Source organism: Mobula birostris, unplaced genomic scaffold (assembly GCF_030028105.1).
Source record: "Mobula birostris isolate sMobBir1 unplaced genomic scaffold, sMobBir1.hap1 scaffold_396, whole genome shotgun sequence".
NCBI lineage: Eukaryota > Metazoa > Chordata > Chondrichthyes > Myliobatiformes > Myliobatidae > Mobula > Mobula birostris.
The window spans coordinates 71,234-87,839 of NW_027277049.1; positions in this window are offsets into that span (position 1 = coordinate 71,234).

Here is a 16,606-nt window from a genome sequence, read left to right on the forward strand (position 1 = left end):
AACACAGAGGGGAAGCAGAGAGTGACTGTTCTGGATGGGCTGAACACAGAGGGGAAACAGAGAGTGACTGTTCTGGATGGGCTGAATGCAGAGGGGAAGGTGAGTGACTGTTCTGGAGGGGCTGAACACAGAGGGGAAGCAGAGAGTGACTGTTCTGGATGGGCTGAACACAGGGGAAGGTGAGTGACTGTTCTGGATGGGCTGAACACAGAGGGGAAGGTGAGTGACTGTTCTGGATGGGCTGAACACAGAGGGGAAGGTGAGTGACGGTTCTGGATGGGCTGAACGCAGAGGGGAAGGTGAGTGACTGTTCTGGATGGGCTGAACGCAGAGGGGAAGGTGAGTGACTGTTCTGGATGGGCTGAACGCAGAGGGGAAGGTGAGTGACGGTTCTGGATGGGCTGAACACAGAGGGGAAGGTGAGTGACTGTTCTGGATGGGCTGAACGCAGAGGGGAAGGTGATTGACTGTTCTGGAGGGGATACACACAGAGGGGAAGGTGAGTGACTGTTCTGGATGGGCTGAACACAGAGGGTAAGGTGAATGACTGTTCTGGATGGGCTGAACGCAGAGGGGAAGCAGAGAGTGACTGTTCTGGATGGGCTGAACACAGAGGGGAAGCAGAGAGTGACTGTTCTGGATGGGCTGAACACAGAGGGGAAGGTGAGTGACTGTTCTGGATGGGCTGAACACAGAGGGGAAGCAGAGAGTGACTGTTCTGGATGGGCTGAACGCAGAGGGGAAGGTGAGTGACTGTTCTGGATGGGCTGAACACAGAGGGGAAGGAGAGTGACGGTTCTGGATGGGCTGAACACAGAGGGGAAGCAGAGAGTGACTATTCTGGATGGGCTGAACACAGAGGGGAAGCAGAGAGTGACTGTTCTGGATGGTCTGAACACAGAGGAGAAGGTGAGTGACTGTTCTGGATGGGCTGAACGCAGAGGGGAAGCAGGGAGTGACTGTTCTGGATGGGCTGAACACAGAGGGGAAGGGGAGTGACGGTTCTGGATGGGCTGAATACAGAGGGGAAGGTGAGTGACTGTTCTGGGGGGGCTGAACACAGAGGGGAAGGTGAGTGACTGTTCTGGATGGGCTGAACACAGGGGAAGCAGAGAGTGACGGTTCTGGATGGGCTGAACACAGCGGGGAAGCAGAGAGTCACTGTTCTGGATGGGCTGAACACAGAGGGGAAGCAGAGAGTGACTGTTCTGGATGGGCTGAACACAGAGGGGAAGGTGAGTGACTGTTCTGGATGGGCTGAACGCAGAGGGGAAGCAGAGAGTGACTGTTCTGGATGGGCTGAACACAGAGGGGAAGCAGAGAGTGACTGTTCTGGATGGGCTGAACACAGAGGGGAAGCAGAGAGTCACTGTTCTGGATGTGCTGAACACAGAGGGGAAGGTGAGTGACTGTTCTGGATGGGCTGAACACAGAGGGGAAGGTGAGTGACTGTTCTGGATGTGCTGAACACAGCGGGGAAGGTGAGTGACTGTTCTGGATGGGCTGAACACAGAGGAAGGTGAGTGACTGTTCTGGATGGGCTGAACACAGAGGGGAAGGAGAGAGTGACTGTTCTGGATGGATTGAACACAGAGGGGAAGCAGAGAGTGACTGTTCTGGATGGGCTGAACACAGAGGGGAAGCAGAGAGTGACTGTTCTGGATGGGCTGAACGCAGAGGGGAAGGTGAGTGACTGTTCTGGAGGGGCTGAACACGGAGGGGAAGCAGAGAGTGCCTGTTCTGGATGGGCGGAACACAGGGGAAGGTGAGTGACTGTTCTGGATGGGCTGAACACAGAGGGGAAGGTGAGTGACTGTTCTGGATGGGCTGAACACAGAGGGGAAGGTGAGTGACGGTTCTGGATGGGCTGAACGCAGAGGGGAAGGTGAGTGACTGTTCTGGATGGGCTGAACGCAGAGGGGAAGGTGAGTGACTGTTCTGGTTGGGCTGAACGCAGAGGGGAAGGTGAGTGACTGTTCTGGATGGGCTGAACGCAGAGGGGAAGGTGATTGACTGTTCTGGAGGGGATGAACACAGAGGGGAAGGTGAGTGACTGTTCTGGATAGGATGAACGCAGAGGGGAAGGTCAGTGACTGTTCTGGATGCGCTGAACAGAGAGGGGAAGGTGACTGACTGTTCTGGATGGGCTGAACGCAGAGGGGAAGCAGAGAGTGACTGTTCTGGATGGGCTGAACACAGAGGGGAAGGTGAGTGACTGTTCTGGATGGGCTGAACACAGAGGGGAAGGTGAGTGACTGTTCTGGATGGGCTGAACACAGAGGGGAAGGCGAGTGACTGTTCTGGATGGGCTGAACGCAGAGGGGAAGGCGAGTGACTGTTCTGGAGGGGCTGAATGCAGAGGGGAAGGCGAGTGACTGTTCTGGAGGGGCTGAACGCAGAGGGGAAGGTGAGTGACAGTTTTGGATGGGCTGAACGCAGAGGGGAAGCAGAGAGTGACTGTTGTGGATGGGCTGAACACACAGGGGAGGCAGAGAGTGACTGTTCTGGATGGGCTGAACACAGAGGGGAAGGTGAGTGACTGTTCTGGATGGGCTGAACACAGAGGGTAAGGTGAATGACTGTTCTGGATGGGCTGAACGCAGAGGGGAAGCAGAGAGTGACTGTTCTGGATGGGCTGAACACACAGGGGAAGCAGAGAGTGACTGTTCTGGATGGGCTGAACGCAGAGGGGAAGGTGAGTGACTGTTCTGGATGGGCTGAACACAGAGGGGAAGGTGAGTGACTGTTCTGGATGGGCTGAACGCAGAGGGGAAGGCGACTGCCTGTTCTGGAGGGGCTGAACGCAGAGGGCAAAGTGAGTGACTGTTCTGGATGGGCTGAACACAGAGGGGAAGCAGAGAGTAACTGTTCTGGATGGGCTGAACGCAGAGGGGAAGGTGAGTGACTGTTCTGGATGGGCTGAACACAGAGGGGAAGGAGAGTGACGGTTCTGGATGGGCTGAACACAGAGGGGAAGCAGAGAGTGACTATTCTGGATGGGCTGAACACAGACGGGAAGCAGAGAGTGACTGTTCTGGATGGGCTGAACACAGAGGGGAAGGTGAGTGACTGTTCTGGATGGGCTGAACGCAGAGGGGAAGCAGAGAGTGACTGTTCTGGATGGGCTGAACACAGAGGGGAAGGGGAGTGACGGTTCTGGATGGGCTGAACACAGAGGGGAAGGTGAGTGACTGTTCTGGAGGGGCTGAACACAGAGGGGAAGGTGAGTGACTGTTCTGGATGGGCTGAACACAGGGGAAGCAGAGAGTTGCGGTTCTGGATGGGCTGAACGCAGAGGGGAAGCAGAGAGTCACTGTTCTGGATGGGCTGAACACAGAGGGGAAGCAGAGAGTGACTGTTCTGGATGGGCTGAACACAGAGGGGAAGGTGAGTGACTGTTCTGGATGGGAGAACGCAGAGGGGAAGCAGAGAGTGACTGTTCTGGATGGGCTGAACACAGAGGGGAAGCAGAGAGTGACTGTTCTGGATGGGCTGAACACAGAGGGGAAGGTGAGTGACTGTTCTGGATGGGCTGAACACAGAGGGGAATGTGAGTGACTGTTCTGTATGTGCTGAACACAGCGGGGAAGGTGAGTGACTGTTCTGGATGGGCTGAACACAGAGGAAGGTGAGTGACTGTTCTGGATGGGCTGAACACAGAGGGGAAGGAGAGAGTGACTGTTCTGGATGGATTGAACACAGAGGGGAAGCAGAGAGTGACTGTTCTGGATGGGCTGAACACAGAGGGGAAGCAGAGAGTGACTGTTCTGGATGGGCTGAATGCAGAGGGGAAGGTGAGTGACTGTTCTGGAGGGGCTGAACACAGAGGGGAAGCAGAGAGTGACTGTTCTGGATGGGCTGAACACAGGGGAAGGTGAGTGACTGTTCTGGATGGGCTGAACACAGAGGGGAAGGTGAGTGACTGTTCTGGATGGGCTGAACACAGAGGGGAAGGTGAGTGACGGTTCTGGATGGGCTGAACGCAGAGGGGAAGGTGAGTGACTGTTCTGGATGGGCTGAACGCAGAGGGGAAGGTGAGTGACTGTTCTGGATGGGCTGAACGCAGAGGGGAAGGTGAGTGACGGTTCTGGATGGGCTGAACACAGAGGGGAAGGTGAGTGACTGTTCTGGATGAGCTGAACGCAGAGGGGAAGGTGATTGACTGTTCTGGAGGGGATACACACAGAGGGGAAGGTGAGTGACTGTTCTGGATAGGATGAACGCAGAGGGGAAGGTGAGTGACTGTTCTGGATGGGCTGAACACAGAGGGTAAGGTGAATGACTGTTCTGGATGGGCTGAACGCAGAGGGGAAGCAGAGAGTGACTGTTCTGGATGGGCTGAACACAGAGGGGAAGCAGAGAGTGACTGTTCTGGATGGGCTGAACACAGAGGGGAAGGTGAGTGACTGTTCTGCATGGGCTGAACACAGAGGGGAAGCAGAGAGTGACTGTTCTGGATGGGCTGAACGCAGAGGGGAAGGTGAGTGACTGTTCTGGATGGGCTGAACACAGAGGGGAAGGAGAGTGACGGTTCTGGATGGGCTGAACACAGAGGGGAAGCAGAGAGTGACTATTCTGGATGGGCTGAACACAGAGGGGAAGCAGAGAGTGACTGTTCTGGATGGTCTGAACACAGAGGAGAAGGTGAGTGACTGTTCTGGATGGGCTGAACGCAGAGGGGAAGCAGGGAGTGACTGTTCTGGATGGGCTGAACACAGAGGGGAAGGGGAGTGACGGTTCTGGATGGGCTGAATACAGAGGGGAAGGTGAGTGACTGTTCTGGGGGGGCTGAGCACAGAGGGGAAGGTGAGTGACTGTTCTGGATGGGCTGAACACAGGGGAAGCAGAGAGTGACGGTTCTGGATGGGCTGAACACAGAGGGGAAGCAGAGAGTCACTGTTCTGGATGGGCTGAACACAGAGGGGAAGCAGAGAGTGACTGTTCTGGATGGGCTGAACACAGAGTGGAAGGTGAGTGACTGTTCTGGATGGGATGAACACAGAGGGGAAGCAGAGACTGACTGTTCTGGATGGGCTGAACACAGAGGGGAAGCAGAGAGTCACTGTTCTGGATGTGCTGAACACAGAGGGGAAGGTGAGTGACTGTTCTGGATGGGCTGAACACAGAGGGGAAGGTGAGTGACTGTTCTGGATGTGCTGAACACAGCGGGGAAGGTGAGTGACTGTTCTGGATGGGCTGAACACAGAGGAAGGTGAGTGACTGTTCTGGATGGGCTGAACACAGAGGGGAAGGAGAGAGTGACTGTTCTGGATGGATTGAACACAGAGGGGAAGCAGAGAGTGACTGTTTCTGGATGGGCTGAACACAGAGGGGAAGCAGAGAGTGACTGTTCTGGATGGGCTGAATGCAGAGGGGAAGGTGAGTGACTGTTCTGGAGGGGCTGAACACAGAGGGGAAGCAGAGAGTGACTGTTCTGGATGGGCTGAACACAGGGGAAGGTGAGTGACTGTTCTGGATGGGCTGAACACAGAGGGGAAGGTGAGTGACTGTTCTGGATGGGCTGAACACAGAGGGGAAGGTGAGTGACGGTTCTGGATGGGCTGAACGCAGAGGGGAAGGTGAGTGACTGTTCTGGATGGGCTGAACGCAGAGGGGAAGGTGAGTGACTGTTCTGGATGGGCTGAACGCAGAGGGGAAGGTGAGTGACGGTTCTGGATGGGCTGAACACAGAGGGGAAGGTGAGTGACTGTTCTGGATGGGCTGAACGCAGAGGGGAAGGTGATTGACTGTTCTGGAGGGGATGAACACAGAGGGGAAGGTGAGTGACTGTTCTGGATAGGATGAATGCAGAGGGGAAGGTGAGTGACTGTTCTGGATGGGCTGAACACAGAGGGGAAGCAGAGAGTCACTGTTCTGGATGTGCTGAACACAGAGGGGAAGGTGAGTGACTGTTCTGGATGGGCTGAACACAGAGGGGAAGGTGAGTGACTTTTCTGGATGTGCTGAACACAGCGGGGAAGGTGAGTGACTGTTCTGGATGGGCTGAACACAGAGGAAGGTGAGTGACTGTTCTGGATGGGCTGAACACAGAGGGGAAGGAGAGAGTGACTGTTCTGGATGGATTGAACACAGAGGGGAAGCAGAGAGTGACTGTTCTGGATGGGCTGAACACAGAGGGGAAGCAGAGAGTGACTGTTCTGGATGGGCTGAATGCAGAGGGGAAGCAGAGAGTGACTGTTCTGGATGGGCTGAACACAGAGGGGAAGGTGAGTGACTGTTCTGGATGGGCGGAACACAGAGGGGAAGGTGAGTGACTGTTCTGGATGGGCTGAACACAGAGGGGAAGGTGAGTGACTGTTCTGGATGGGCTGAACACAGAGGGGAAGCAGAGAGTGACTGTTGTGGATGGGCTGAACACACAGGGGAAGCAGAGAGTGACTGTTCTGGATGGGCTGAACACAGAGGGGAAGGTGAGTGACTGTTCTGGATGGGCTGAACACAGAGGGTAAGGTGAATGACTGTTCTGGATGGGCTGAACGCAGAGGGGAAGCAGAGAGTGACTGTTCTGGATGGGCTGAACACACAGGGGAAGCAGAGAGTGACTGTTCTGGATGGGCTGAACGCAGAGGGGAAGGTGAGTGACTGTTCTGGATGGGCTGAACACAGAGGGAAAGGTGAGTGACTGTTCTGGATGGGCTGAACGCAGAGGGGAAGGCGACTGCCTGTTCTGGAGGGGCTGAACGCAGAGGGGAAAGTGAGTGACTATTCTGGATGGGCTGAACACAGAGGGGAAGCAGAGAGTAACTGTTCTGGATGGGCTGAACGCAGAGGGGAAGGTGAGTGACTGTTCTGGATGGGCTGAACACAGAGGGGAAGGAGAGTGACGGTTCTGGATGGGCTGAACACAGAGGGGAAGCAGAGAGTGACTATTCTGGATGGGCTGAACACAGAGGGGAAGCAGAGAGTGACTGTTCTGGATGGGCTGAACACAGAGGGGAAGGTGAGTGACTGTTCTGGATGGGCTGAACGCAGAGGGGAAGCAGAGAGTGACTGTTCTGGATGGGCTGAACACAGAGGGGAAGGGGAGTGACGGTTCTGGATGGGCTGAACACAGAGGGGAAGGTGAGTGACTGTTCTGGAGGGGCTGAACACAGAGGGGAAGGTGAGTGACTGTTCTGGATGGGCTGAACACAGGGGAAGCAGAGAGTGACGGTTCTGGATGGGCTGAACGCAGAGGGGAAGCAGAGAGTCACTGTTCTGGATGGGCTGAACACAGAGGGGAAGCAGAGAGTGACTGTTCTGGATGGGCTGAACACAGAGGGGAAGGTGAGTGACTGTTCTGGATGGGAGAACGCAGAGGGGAAGCAGAGAGTGACTGTTCTGGATGGGTTGAACACAGAGGGGAAGCAGAGAGTGACTGTTCTGGATGGGCTGAACACAGAGGGGAAGGTGAGTGACTGTTCTGGATGGGCTGAATGCAGAGGGGAAGGTGAGTGACTGTTCTGGAGGGGCTGAACACAGAGGGGAAGCAGAGAGTGACTGTTCTGGATGGGCTGAGCACAGGGGAAGGTGAGTGACTGTTCTGGATGGGCTGAACACAGAGGGGAAGGTGAGTGACTGTTCTGGATGGGCTGAACACAGAGGGGAAGGTGAGTGACGGTTCTGGATGGGCTGAACGCAGAGGGGAAGGTGAGTGACTGTTCTGGATGGGCTGAACGCAGAGGGGAAGGTGAGTGACTGTTCTGGATGGGCTGAACGCAGAGGGGAAGGTGAGTGACGGATCTGGATGGGCTGAACACAGAGGGGAAGGTGAGTGACTGTTCTGGATGGACTGAACGCAGAGGGGAAGGTGATTGACTGTTCTGGAGGGGATACACACAGAGGGGCAGGTGAGTGACTGTTCTGGATAGGATGAACGTAGAGGGGAAGGTGAGTGACTGTTCTGGATGGGCTGAACACAGAGGGTAAGGTGAATGACTGTTCTGGATGGGCTGAACGCAGAGGGGAAGCAGAGAGTGACTGTTCTGGAAGGGCTGAACACAGAGGGGAAGCAGAGAGTGACTGTTCTGGATGGGCTGAACACAGAGGGGAAGGTGAGTGACTGTTCTGGATGGGCTGAACACAGAGGGGAAGGTGAGTGACTGTTCTGGATGGGCTGAACGCAGAGGGGAAGGCGAGTGACTGTTCTGGAGGGGCTGAATGCAGAGGGGAAGGCGAGTGACTGTTCTGGAGGGGCTGAACGAAGAGGGGAAGGTGAGTGACGGTTTTGGATGGGCTGAACGCAGAGGGGAAGCAGGGAGTGACTGTTCTGGATGGGCTGAACGCAGAGGGGAAGCAGAGAGTGACTGTTCTGGATGGGCTGAACACAGAGGGGAAGGTGAGTGACGGTTCTGGATGGGCTGAACACAGAGGGGAAGGTGAGTGACTGTTCTGGATGGGCTGAACACAGAGGGGAAGGTGAGTGACTGTTCTGGATGGGCTGAACACAGAGGGGAAGCAGAGAGTAACCGTTCTGGATGGGCTGAACGCAGAGGGGAAGGTGAGTGACTGTTCTGGATGGGCTGAACACAGAGGGGAAGGAGAGTGACGGTTCTGGATGGGCTGAACACAGAGGGGAAGCAGAGAGTGACTATTCTGGATGGGCTGAACACAGAGGGGAAGCAGAGAGTGACTGTTCTGGATGGTCTGAACACAGAGGAGAAGGTGAGTGACTGTTCTGGATGGGCTGAACGCAGAGGGGAAGCAGGGAGTGACTGTTCTGGATGGGCTGAACACAGAGGGGAAGGGGAGTGACGGTTCTGGATGGGCTGAATACAGAGGGGAAGGTGAGTGACTGTTCTGGGGGAGCTGAACACAGAGGGGAAGGTGAGTGACTGTTCTGGATGGGCTGAACACAGGGGAAGCAGAGAGTGACGGTTCTGGATGGGCTGAACACAGAGCGGAAGCAGAGAGTCACTGTTCTGGATGGGCTGAACACAGAGGGGAAGCAGAGAGTGACTGTTCTGGATGGGCTGAACACAGAGTGGAAGGTGAGTGACTGTTCTGGATGGGCTGAACGCAGAGGGGAAGCAGAGAGTGACTGTTCTGGATGGGATGAACACAGAGGGGAAGCAGAGACTGACTGTTCTGGATGTGCTGAACACAGAGGTGAAGGTGAGTGACTGTTCTGGATGGGCTGAACACAGAGGGGAAGGTGAGTGACTGTTCTGGATGTGCTGAACACAGCGGGGAAGGTGAGTGACTGTTCTGGATGGGCTGAACACAGAGGAAGGTGAGTGACTGTTCTGGATGGGCTGAACACAGAGGGGAAGGAGAGAGTGACTGTTCTGGATGGATTGAACACAGAGGGGAAGCAGAGAGTGACTGTTCTGGATGGGCTGAACACAGAGGGGAAGCAGAGAGTGACTGTTCTGGATGGGCTGAATGCAGAGGGGAAGGTGAGTGACTGTTCTGGAGGGGCTGAACACAGAGGGGAAGCAGAGAGTGACTGTTCTGGATGGGCTGAACACAGGGGAAGGTGAGTGACTGTTCTGGATGGGCTGAACACAGAGGGGAAGGTGAGTGACTGTTCTGGATGGGCTGAACACAGAGGGGAAGGTGAGTGACGGTTCTGGATGGGCTGAACGCAGAGGGGAAGGTGAGTGACTGTTCTGGATGGGCTGAACGCAGAGGGGAAGGTGAGTGACTGTTCTGGATGGGCTGAACGCAGAGGGGAAGGTGAGTGACGGTTCTGGATGGGCTGAACACAGAGGGGAAGGTGAGTGACTGTTCTGGATGGGCTGAACGCAGAGGGGAAGGTGATTGACTGTTCTGGAGGGGATGAACACAGAGGGGAAGGTGAGTGACTGTTCTGGATAGGATGAACGCAGAGGGGAAGGTGAGTGACTGTTCTGGATGGGCTGAACACAGAGGGGAAGCAGAGAGTCACTGTTCTGGATGTGCTGAACACAGAGGGGAAGGTGAGTGACTGTTCTGGATGGGCTGAACACAGAGGGGAAGGTGAGTGACTGTTCTGGATGTGCTGAACACAGCGGGGAAGGTGAGTGACTGTTCTGGATGGGCTGAACACAGAGGAAGGTGAGTGACTGTTCTGGATGGGCTGAACACAGAGGGGAAGGAGAGAGTGACTGTTCTGGATGGATTGAACACAGAGGGGAAGCAGAGAGTGACTGTTCTGGATGGGCTGAACACAGAGGGGAAGCAGAGAGTGACTGTTCTGGATGGGCTGAACACAGAGGGGAAGGTGAGTGACTGTTCTGGATGGGCGGAACACAGAGGGGAAGGTGAGTGACTGTTCTGGATGGGCTGAACACAGAGGGGAAGGTGAGTGACTGTTCTGGATGGGCTGAACACAGAGGGGAAGGTGAGTGACGGTTCTGGATGGGCTGAACGCAGAGGGGAAGGTGAGTGACTGTTCTGGATGGGCTGAACGCAGAGGGGAAGGTGAGTGACTGTTCTGGAGGGGCTGAATGCAGAGGGGAAGGCGAGTGACTGTTCTGGAGGGGCTGAACGCAGAGGGGAAGGTGAGTGAGGGTTTTGGATGGGCTGAACGCAGAGGGGAAGCAGAGAGTGACTGTTCTGGATGGGCTGAACGCAGAGGGGAAGCAGAGAGTGACTGTTCTGGATGGGCTGAACACAGAGGGGAAGGTGAGTGACGGTTCTGGATGGGCTGAACACAGAGGGGAAGGTGAGTGACTGTTCTGGATGGGCTGAACACAGAGGGGAAGGTGAGTGACTGTTCTGGATGGGCTGAACACAGAGGGGAAGCAGAGAGTAACTGTTCTGGATGGGCTGAACGCAGAGGAGAAGGTGAGTGACTGTTCTGGATGGGCTGAACGCAGAGGGGAAGCAGGGAGTGACTGTTCTGGATGGGCTGAACACAGAGGGGAAGGGGAGTGACGGTTCTGGATGGGCTGAACACAGAGGGGAAGGTGAGTGACTGTTCTGGAGGGGCTGAACACAGAGGGGAAGGTGAGTGACTGTTCTGGATGGGCTGAACACAGGGGAAGCAGAGAGTGACGGTTCTGGATGGGCTGAACACAGAGGGGAAGCAGAGAGTCACTGTTCTGGATGGGCTGAACACAGAGGGGAAGGTGAGTGACTGTTCTGGATGGGCGGAACACAGAGGGGAAGGTGAGTGACTGTTCTGGATGGGCTGAACACAGAGGGGAAGGTGAGTGACTGTTCTGGATGGGCTGAACACAGAGGGGAAGGTGAGTGACGGTTCTGGATGGGCTGAACGCAGAGGGGAAGGTGAGTGACTGTTCTGGATGGGCTGAACGCAGAGGGGAAGGTGAGTGACTGTTCTGGAGGGGCTGAATGCAGAGGGGAAGGCGAGTGACTGTTCTGGAGGGGCTGAACGCAGAGGGGAAGGTGAGTGAGGGTTTTGGATGGGCTGAACGCAGAGGGGAAGCAGAGAGTGACTGTTCTGGATGGGCTGAACGCAGAGGGGAAGCAGAGAGTGACTGTTCTGGATGGGCTGAACACAGAGGGGAAGGTGAGTGACGGTTCTGGATGGGCTGAACACAGAGGGGAAGGTGAGTGACTGTTCTGGATGGGCTGAACACAGAGGGGAAGGTGAGTGACTGTTCTGGATGGGCTGAACACAGAGGGGAAGCAGAGAGTAACTGTTCTGGATGGGCTGAACGCAGAGGAGAAGGTGAGTGACTGTTCTGGATGGGCTGAACGCAGAGGGGAAGCAGGGAGTGACTGTTCTGGATGGGCTGAACACAGAGGGGAAGGGGAGTGACGGTTCTGGATGGGCTGAACACAGAGGGGAAGGTGAGTGACTGTTCTGGAGGGGCTGAACACAGAGGGGAAGGTGAGTGACTGTTCTGGATGGGCTGAACACAGGGGAAGCAGACAGTGACGGTTCTGGATGGGCTGAACACAGAGGGGAAGCAGAGAGTCACTGTTCTGGATGGGCTGAACACAGAGGGGAAGCAGAGAGTGACTGTTCTGGATGGGCTGAACACAGAGGGGAAGGTGAGTGACTGTTCTGGATGGGCTGAACGCAGAGGGGAAGCAGAGAGTGACTGTTCTGGATGGGCTGAACACAGAGGGGAAGCAGAGAGTGACTGTTCTGGATGGGCTGAACACAGAGGGGAAGCAGAGAGTCACTGTTCTGGATGTGCTGAACACAGAGGGGAAGGTGAGTGACTGTTCTGGATGGGCTGAACACAGAGGGGAAGGTGAGTGACTGTTCTGGATGTGCTGAACACAGCGGGGAAGGTGAGTGACTGTTCTGGATGGGCTGAACACAGAGGAAGGTGAGTGACTGTTCTGGATGGGCTGAACACAGAGGGGAAGGAGAGAGTGACTGTTCTGGATGGATTGAACACAGAGGGGAAGCAGAGAGTGACTGTTCTGGATGGGCTGAACACAGAGGGGAAGCAGAGAGTGACTGTTCTGGATGGGCTGAATGCAGAGGGGAAGGTGAGTGACTGTTCTGGAGGGGCTGAACACAGAGGGGAAGCAGAGAGTGACTGTTCTGGATGGGCTGAACACAGGGGAAGGTGAGTGACTGTTCTGGATGGGCTGAACACAGAGGGGAAGGTGAGTGACTGTTCTGGATGGGCTGAATACAGAGGGGAGGGTGAGTGACGGTTCTGGATGGGCTGAACGCAGAGGGGAAGGTGAGTGACTGTTCTGGATGGGCTGAACGCAGAGGGGAAGGTGAGTGACTGTTCTGGATGGGCTGAACGCAGAGGGGAAGGTGAGTGACTGTTCTGGATGGGCTGAACGCAGAGGGGAAGGTGATTGACTGTTCTGGAGGGGATGAACACAGAGGGGAAGGTGAGTGACTGTTCTGGATAGGATGAACGCAGAGGGGTAAGGTGAATGACTGTTCTGGATGGGCTGAACGCAGAGGGGAAGCAGAGAGTGACTGTTCTGGATGGGCTGAACACAGAGGGGAAGCAGAGAGTGACTGTTCTGGATAGGCTGAACACAGAGGGGAAGGTGAGTGACTGTTCTGGATGGGCTGAACACAGAGGGGAAGGTGAGTGACTGTTCTGGATGGGCTGAACGCAGAGGGGAAGGCGAGTGACTGTTCTGGAGGGGCTGAATGCAGAGGGGAAGGCGAGTGACTGTTCTGGAGGGGCTGAACGCAGAGGGGAAGGTGAGTGACGGTTTTGGATGGGCTGAACGCAGAGGGGAAGCAGAGAGTGACTGTTCTGGATGGGCTGAACGCAGAGGGGAAGCAGAGAGTGACTGTTCTGGATGGGCTGAACACAGAGGGGAAGCAGAGAGTGACTGTTCTGGATGGTCTGAACACAGAGGAGAAGGTGAGTGACTGTTCTGGATGGGCTGAACGCAGAGGGGAAGCAGGGAGTGACTGTTCTGGATGGGCTGAACACAGAGGGGAAGGGGAGTGACGGTTCTGGATGGGCTGAACACAGAGGGGAAGGTGAGTGACTGTTCTGGAGGGGCTGAACACAGAGGGGAAGGTGAGTGACTGTTCTGGATGGGCTGAACACAGGGGAAGCAGACAGTGACGGTTCTGGATGGGCTGAACACAGAGGGGAAGCAGAGAGTCACTGTTCTGGATGGGCTGAACACAGAGGGGAAGCAGAGAGTGACTGTTCTGGATGGGCTGAACACAGAGGGGAAGGTGAGTGACTGTTCTGGATGGGCTGAACGCAGAGGGGAAGCAGAGAGTGACTGTTCTGGATGGGCTGAACACAGAGGGGAAGCAGAGAGTGACTGTTCTGGATGGGCTGAACACAGAGGGGAAGCAGAGAGTCACTGTTCTGGATGTGCTGAACACAGAGGGGAAGGTGAGTGACTGTTCTGGATGGGCTGAACACAGAGGGGAAGGTGAGTGACTGTTCTGGATGTGCTGAACACAGCGGGGAAGGTGAGTGACTGTTCTGGATGGGCTGAACACAGAGGAAGGTGAGTGACTGTTCTGGATGGGCTGAACACAGAGGGGAATGAGAGAGTGACTGTTCTGGATGGATTGAACACATAGGGGAAGCAGAGAGTGACTGTTCTGGATGGGCTGAACACAGAGGGGAAGCAGAGAGTGACTGTTCTGGATGGGCTGAATGCAGAGGGGAAGGTGAGTGACTGTTCTGGAGGGGCTGAACACAGAAGGGAAGCAGAGAGTGACTGTTCTGGATGGGCTGAACACAGGGGAAGGTGAGTGACTGTTCTGGATGGGCTGAACACAGAGGGGAAGCAGGGAGTGACTGTTCTGGATGGGCTGAACACAGAGGGGAAGGGGAGTGACGGTTCTGGATGGGCTGAACACAGAGGGGAAGGTGAGTGACTGTTCTGGAGGGGCTGAACACAGAGGGGAAGGTGAGTGACTGTTCTGGATGGGCTGAACACAGGGGAAGCAGAGAGTGACGGTTCTGGATGGGCTGAACACAGAGGGGAAGCAGAGAGTGACTGTTCTGGATGGGCTGAATACAGGGGAAGGTGAGTGACTGTTCTGGATGGGCTGAACGCAGAGGGGAAGCAGAGAGTGACTGTTCTGGATGGGCTGAACACAGAGGGGAAGCAGAGAGTGACTGTTCTGGATGGGCTGAACACAGAGGGGAAGCAGAGAGTCACTGTTCTGGATGTGCTGAACACAGAGGGGAAGGTGAGTGACTGTTCTGGATGTGCTGAACACAGCGGGGAAGGTGAGTGACTGTTCTGGATGGGCTGAACACAGAGGAAGGTGAGTGACTGTTCTGGATGGGCTGAACACAGAGGGGAAGGAGAGAGTGACTGTTCTGGATGGATTGAACACAGAGGGGAAGCAGAGAGTGACTGTTCTGGATGGGCTGAACACAGAGGGGAAGCAGAGAGTGACTGTTCTGGATGGGCTGAACACAGAGGGGAAGGTGAGTGACTGTTCTGGATGGGCTGAACGCAGAGGGGAAGCAGAGAGTGACTGTTCTGGATGGGCTGAACACAGAGGGGAAGCAGAGAGTGACTGTTCTGGATGGGCTGAACACAGAGGGGAAGCAGAGAGTCACTGTTCTGAATGTGCTGAACACAGAGGGGAAGGTGAGTGACTGTTCTGGATGGGCTGAACACAGAGGGGAAGGTGAGTGACTGTTCTGGATGTGCTGAACACAGCGGGGAAGGTGAGTGACTGTTCTGGATGGGCTGAACACAGAGGAAGGTGAGTGACTGTTCTGGATGGGCTGAACACAGACGGGAAGGAGAGAGTGACTGTTCTGGATGGATTGAACACAGAGGGGAAGCAGAGAGTGACTGTTCTGGATGTGCTGAACACAGAGGGGAAGCAGAGAGTGACTGTTCTGGATGGGCTGAACACAGAGGGGAAGCAGAGAGTGACTGTTCTGGATGGGCTGAACACAGAGGGGAAGGTGAGTGACTGTTCTGGATGGGAGAACGCAGAGGGGAAGCAGAGAGTGACTGTTCTGGATGGGCTGAACTCAGAGGGGAAGCAGAGAGTGACTGTTCTGGATGGGCTGAACACAGAGGGGAAGGTGAGTGACTGTTCTGGATGGGCTGAACACAGAGGGGAAGGTGAGTGACTGTTCTGGATGTGCTGAACACAGCGGGGAAGGTGAGTGACTGTTCTGGATGGGCTGAACACAGAGGAAGGTGAGTGACTGTTCTGGATGGGCTGAACACAGAGGGGAAGGAGAGAGTGACTGTTCTGGATGGATTGAACACAGAGGGGAAGCAGAGAGTGACTGTTCTGGATGGGCTGAACACAGAGGGGAAGCATAGAGTGACTGTTCTGGATGGGCTGAATGCAGAGGGGAAGGTGAGTGACTGTTCTGGAGGGGCTGAACACAGAGGGGAAGCAGAGAGTGACTGTTCTGGATGGGCTGAACACAGGGGAAGGTGAGTGACTGTTCTGGATGGGCTGAACACAGAGGGGAAGGTGAGTGACTGTTCTGGATGGGCTCAATACAGAGAGGAAGGTGAGTGACGGTTCTGGATGGGCTGAACGCAGAGGGGAAGGTGAGTGACTGTTCTGGATGGGCTGAACGCAGAGGGGAAGGTGAGTGACTGTTCTGGATGGGCTGAACGCAGAGGGGAAGGTGAGTGACGGTTCTGGATGGGCTGAACACAGAGGGGAAGGTGAGTGACTGTTCTGGATGGGCTGAACGCAGAGGGGAAGGTGATTGACTGTTCTGGAGGGGATGAACACAGAGGGGAAGGTGAGTGACTGTTCTGGATAGGATGAACGCAGAGGGGTAAGGTGAATGACTGTTCTGGATGGGCTGAACGCAGAGGGGAAGCAGAGAGTGACTGTTCTGGATGGGCTGAACACAGAGGGGAAGCAGAGAGTGACTGTTCTGGATGGGCTGAACACAGAGGGGAAGGTGAGTGACTGTTCTGGATGGGCTGAACACAGAGGGGAAGGTGAGTGATTGTTCTGGATGGGCTGAACGCAGAGGGGAAGGCGAGTGACTGTTCTGGAGGGGCTGAATGCAGAGGGGAAGGCGAGTGACTGTTCTGGAGGGGCTGAACGCAGAGGGGAAGGTGAGTGACTGTTTTGGATGGGCTGAACGCAGAGGGGAAGCAGAGAGTGACTGTTCTGGATGGGCTGAACGCAGAGGGGAAGCAGAGAGTGACTGTTCTGGATGGGCTGAACGCAGAGGGGAAGCAGGGAGTGACTGTTCTGGATGGGCTGAACACAGAGGGGAAGGGGAGTGACGGTTCTGGATGG